Source organism: Barbus barbus (assembly GCF_936440315.1).
Source record: "Barbus barbus genome assembly, chromosome: 19".
Classification (NCBI taxonomy): Eukaryota; Metazoa; Chordata; class Actinopteri; order Cypriniformes; family Cyprinidae; genus Barbus; species Barbus barbus.
In genome coordinates, this window is record NC_136747.1 from 30,965,103 (window position 1) to 30,971,595 (window position 6,493).

At 32.2% G+C, this 6,493-nt stretch overlaps 1 long non-coding RNA gene across 1 annotated transcript; it reads right to left on the reverse strand.

Moving 5' to 3' along the window:
• Positions 1 to 262: 262 nt before the first annotated feature.
• Positions 263 to 4,127, reverse strand: LOC306885510. Its single transcript, XR_013785554.1, has 3 exons — positions 4,031 to 4,127; positions 3,120 to 3,173; positions 263 to 1,678 (listed from the first exon to the last, which is right to left on the reverse strand). It is a non-coding gene; the product is annotated as an uncharacterized lncRNA (long non-coding RNA).
• Between the last annotated feature and the right edge of the window lie 2,366 nt (positions 4,128 to 6,493).

The following is a 6,493-nucleotide window of genomic DNA, read 5'->3' on the forward strand; positions in this document are numbered from 1 at the left end:
GAACTCTAACTTGTGTTAATGGCTGATGTTTCCTTCTCAGAATTGACTCTTTTTCACAGTTGGGCTTGAATTTCTTTAGGTGTTTTCTTCTTACTACACCCATCAGGACCTGTATCAGGACAGCCAGTTATATGCATAATGTTAGTCCAGATTATCTGGCTGAAAATGATCTGTATATTCAGGTAAGAGAGTTAAAGTTAAGTTAACTCTATTCTTGAGATTCCCTCTCCTACAGCCAAGAACAGAAAGCAGGAGATCAAGTGAAAGCAAATAGATTTATTGAGTAGATATAGTTGTCTGCTTGTTGGCATTGAACAGGTGTTAAGATGGAGAATCAGCAGTCTGACAGTGTCTCGAGTCTGTAGATGGATAGGTGTTCATCTCTCAGATGGATTTATGGAGACGATTACAGAGAAATACAAATACAAATCAATGAGACACTATAGAGCCGTTACACAATGCAATGTCAAAAAAAAGCGCAGAAAAATTATATCTACATAGCAACACACATGCACTACAATTATTCTAAATTTAAAAATATAGTTTTACTCTTTCCAGATTAAAATGGTTTGTGATGGCTTTTATATCTTTATAAGCAAATGCAACAGCAAAGGTGTTAAAATAATCACTGAGCTTCTCATATATAAACCATTTATATTCTTCATCAACTACTTCACACCACTTAGAATGAAAGAGTGAACAAATATTTTCAGTAATTTCCCTAGTAAAATTATATTTTTTTAGTTGTGTCTTTATATTATTAGTTTGTTTTTCTCCGAAGCTCTTAAGATCATGTGATAAACTTGGATTACTGGGAAATTTGATTTTTAACTCGATTTCTATATCTGGTTTAATTTTCTTAATTTCTTCTCTAATATCATTTTTGATATTTTCTTGCTCTTTTTCTCCCAGGAAAAATTTAAATTCTGATTTAGGGTATTGCTTTTTAAATTTTATTATTAATTTCAATATTTTATCATGGTTATATTCATCATCATGACTCTGATTCTTTTGTGGTTTTACCAGTTTATTAATTGTTTTTGCTATACTTCCAGTTGCACCATAAATGTCCTGGAAAGTAATGTAAATATCTATATTAAATTTATTATACATTTCTTTAGAGAAATTAGCTAGTTGAGACATACAAGGACACAAATCTCCTTTTATGCCAAAACAAGGACTATATTTTGTAAATATATAAATAGTTTTTATCATTCTCTTATTCTTTTTCATATACTTAATTTTTAGTTTTAAATGATGTATGCATTGATATTCGCTGTGATGTATCTCAGGATATTTTCCAGTCTGACCAACTTTTTTTGGCTTAAAGGGCCCGATTAATTCAGGTTCTCCTTTAACAAATTCAATCACTGCAAACGCAAACTGACCGTTTAAATCAAACATTTCATTGATTTTAAAGTGCCTCATAAAATATGTCATTTTAGATGACTGTACTTGATTGACAGGAAAAAACCTTTTTTCAAGAAAATAACTATCATTTAAATAATGAGGACAATTTAAATTAATTTGATAAACTACTTTTTTTAAATATGACTTCTTGTAACTCAAATCATTGTCAAAATCAATATCAGAATTAGATTTATCGACATCTATATCTTTAGTGTCGTTGTTTTCTTTTAGCCAGTGCTCATCCGTCTTCTTTTTCGAATCCTTGTTCCTGATAAAACATTGAGAGTGGAATCAAATGAATAAACAAATTATAGTAGATTATATTAATAATTTCTCACAATTAATAACTGTATATAGCAGACAAAGAGAGTCTTGGATTTTTTAAGTTTTTCACCTTTTATAATTAACAGGTTAATCTAACGTTTTGCAGATAATGTTATTTCTTTAATTGCATGTAGTTTTCTGATCATTAAATACTGAAATATTCCTATATTTGTTAATGTAAACAGATTGTGTAAAACTCTCTTATTGACAAAGTCACAAATATACACAGTTTAATGACCATTATTATGTTTATATAGCAAAAACATTTATACATAATTCATTCACTTAGAAATAAAAACTGAGTATTTTGGAAGAAATAAATGATTTTGACCCCCCTTGTATTTCTTTTAATACTGTAAATATACAGTGTATTTTTGTAAATACATGTACGTGTGAGTGCTGTGACAAACTCCACACAAGATAATCACGGTGGTGTTACATTGGTCATATCTGTGTGTGTAGTTTGGTGTGTGTGGCTCATCAGTGTTTGTGTAAAGTTACTATGCAAAAACACCAGAAGAGTTCAAATAGTTTTAAATGAAGTGGTTGCTTTTGCAAGAGATCCATAATGTTTTGGCTCTAGGTTGTTGTTTTTTTACAGTCAGTCACTAGGACCCATTTCTCAATAGAGTTTTGAAAAAGTGACATAAGTATTAAGAAATGTGTTCTAGCCTTTGTAAAGGTATCGTGTGGTTTGTGTTTTGTTTGTGTTTTCATGTCTCCTGTCTAGTCATGTGATTCCTTTGATCCTCATCTATTAATAGGTGTATTAATAGGCGCGTTCGACTTTTGGATTATTTCCTTAATTTTTATTAAAAATAAATGCCTTTCTGATGCGATACGAGATTTGAAACGGGAAAAACAAAAAGTTCAGCAAAAGGCGGACTCGAACCCGGGTCGAACGCGTCCAAAAACACAATGACACGCGCTCTATCATCTTCACTGGAGCTGATGCTTTAGTTGACTCTGCTGTTCCCCGGAGTTTTAAACTAAACTCGTTTTGTTTGAGTAGTCTCCAGGGTCAAAAACGGCGGAGTAGTGTAAATGACAGGCGTAACCGTAGCAAAAGCTATGCGTTTTAAAACAAAAAAACACTAGTGTAAACAGACACTTTCTTCTCTTTTCCTTCCAACCTTCTCCCTATATCTTTTTGATAGATTTTGGACGCAGAAGAACCACATTCAAGTAATACTTAAATACACCATGTATATAAATATACTGTATATTAATTTACAGTTTACACTTAAGCAGTTTAATATGAAGAGACATGTAAAACTTTGTTTATGAGTGTTTGACCTACTGTACAAGACGACAGCTGGAGGGAGATTTTAAAATACATGCTGCTTTTTAATGCACAGTTTTTAATGAGATCATTTGTTTCTTACCTTTCGAACGTTTTTATCCGTCATATCTATTACTATAGTAGATAAGAGTCTCTTCTATAATGAAAAAGAGAGATTAGAGCCAACTGTTAGTCTAATCTTTATGTAAACCTCAAACATAGAAGAAAAGAGCATCAATCGAGAGGATTTTTCTGACCTCCCTGGCAGATATTTGTTATTGTTTTATACATAAATTAATTTTGATACATTTATCAGAAAGCACACAATAGTCATGATATTTTTGTTTATGTATCTTGATTTAAGGATATTTAGGTATTTCTACTGGAAAACGAGACAAAAATACAAAGTGTGAGAAAATCATAAGTATGCTGTTTAAACATCACTGTAACCCAAACTAACTCAATCAGAGCCTTAAAACTCATCATATTTGAGTTCAGTTTATCAGTTTCTGGAGCAGGAGCCACCAAAACACTGCTTTCTCTTTGATTTAGAAGCTCTGTATGCTGTCCCAGGACCTTTTTGACAAGATAATAACATAGCAATTACAAAAAACTCATTTTTTGCTCATTTATAGTCTGACTACAGGCCAAACCTTTAAAATCCTCATAAAATCAAAGTCAGTTCTTCTTCTAAATGCAAACCCATGACATGACTTTTCCACAGCTAACAAAAATATTATATTTGTCGTATTCTTTGAATTTGAGCTTTTTTTTTTTGTTTGTTTTGTTTTTTTCAAAATTCCACATTATTTTGAAAAATATACATTTTGTGTAAAAAACTTATTTTACGTATTCCTGTAACTTATTTAACTTCTTAGGTCTGTATTCCAAAGTGTTCATTAATTACTATTTACGTTCAGATCTGTGTTTTATAAGACAGTATATGCTCTAAGTGACAGTTAATAGGTTAAAAGTAAATGTAGTCCTAAAATAATTTAAATCAGAATAACTCACCGAGTCTGGATATATTACAATAGTCGTTATGATTTCTTCAAATAATTATTATTATTATTATTATATTTTTTTGTGTGCTTTAGAGAAGTGGAGCTCTTTTATAGTGTGATAGACCACATCCTTTGAAGGTGTGGAATTTTCCAGAAGAGTTCCATCAGTGCTGACAAATGAAACAATGCTGTTCAACTTGTTTCACTTGTGATGGATGCAAACATCTCCAAGATTGAGAAAGACTCTCTTTAGCTGACAGTCACACTGCTGCAAAGCACTGTTTCTACAATTCATTTCTACCTCCTTCCTTGATATTCTGAAAATACAATAAATTGCAATATAGTAATTAAAAGGGACGGCCTGATAATCAATGATGTGCTGTTTTTAAGTCAAATGACATTTGAATGTTCATCCAAGGCACTTTTTTACCCTACTGTCACCCTCACACCTGATGATGTGCTCCAGAAATTAACCTCATTTCTGACCATCTCTTCTCAAGGGGGATTTTTTTTTTTCAAAAAATCATCTTTGGTTAGTAAATTACATATTTTTATTCACAAATAAACATTGTCTAACAGTTTTACTGTATGACAATTCTGGCAATACTGTACCACAGTGGAATTGCAGTAATATACAGTATTTCCTCATTGGGATTTTTTATAGATAGTAACATCCATCAATAATATAATTGCAGTTATTAATTTATTTGAAGTGTTTATTGTAGCATAGTTGTATTGATGCATGAATAAGAAAATGACTGATTCTTTTCAGAAAATGAATACAGCAAAAAGAGTGAAGAGTGATGACCATGAGAATGAGTTGGCCTTCAGTGACTGTAACGGTGTGTGTGTGTGTGTGTGTGTGTGTGTGGCAAGATTTTGATGGCAATTAAGATTGAATGCATATAAAATAAATGTGCATTTCAATTTAAATGAAAATCATAATTTAATAGAAAAACTACTTTTTTTTGGCAAGTTTCCTTTGTGGTACACTGTTGCTATATGGCAATGTTTTCCTAAATACCCCCTAAATACCAGATGTTTAAAATCTGAAGCTATTTCATGCAATAAAAACTTTTAAACTTAATATTTCATGATTCAAACATAATGCATAACATAGAGGGATATTTGAGCAACTATGAATAATTTATTATAGCTCCTGCTTATTGATCTTAAAATGCTCTTCCAGTTGTGGAATGATCACGTCTGGTCATGCGAGAAACAATCCTGACTCCGCTCTTATGGAGATAACAGCTCTGTGTTATTCCATCCTGCCTCCACCAGACAATTAAGATCCAGCCCTGGACACCAAATATCCGTTTTGTCTGGTTACAGAACAACTTGTAGTCTAATACCCAAAACCTGTTAACAGGAGGTCTTGTCTGGTACCCAAAATACCCAAAACTCTATTAACAGTCTTCTATCAGCCAAGAAGTTGACTGAGGAAAAGCCAGAGAAGAGCAGAAGCAGGAGAAGAAGTGATGATGAAAGAGTTTATTAGTTGCGTATGTTTCAATGCTCAGACTTCATCTGACCAGCACAAATTCAACAAGTATACTCATACCAAACTGCTTCAAACAACATCCCATAAACCTTGAGTTTCCATAAACACTTCCACGTATCTCTTATTCATGAAGACAAACAGCCCCTAAAACACACATAATAAGACTAAACAACTATGAAAATAATATGCCAGGAGAATAATAAGCTAAATAAAATCTTAAAGAGTAACTGAATAATATAATTAAAATGAGACAAATGATAATAATAAACAAATGATAAATTATACAATGCTAATGACTAATTATTATAAACGATTATATGATTATAGGAATAAATGATTCAAAATGAATGAAGAATGTATGATTGCTCTCTTGAAGCAAAACACACAGTTTGCATTTGAGCATCCCTAGATCCTTCAATTTAATTCAACTAACGTATAATATTTACGCACAGTTTGACCTCCTTAAACGCCCTGATCTCTAATGTTGCTCAACTCATCTCTACAGAATCCCCCACAGGTGCTCAAGAGTGTTCCGATAGGAGTCCACTCCCTCACACCTTTAGCACACTTACAGTACATTCCTGACATATTTTACTTGACAGCATTGACACAACACCACTCCCTCACACCTTTAGCACTCAGCCTCGGGCCTGAGGTAAATAATGTTACGTGGCTATTCACAAGCTGTTTTATTTACGGTATAAATGCTTGGAAATCATATTTAACGTTTTCAAGTCCATTCATTATTTGTAGCACACCAACAAACAAATAATTCCAATAAGCTTTGTGCGTTGTTACTTTTATTATAACACAGAGTCTCAGCTTATAATTTCTGTCAATTTTATCACAAAATACAAACAATAAATGTGTTTTTATGTTGTGAGATAACTGTATTTGCCTCCGTTCAAGCGGCATGTGACTCAATCATCGTTTCCACTTTACTATTTACAGCTCGAAATAAAAATGAAT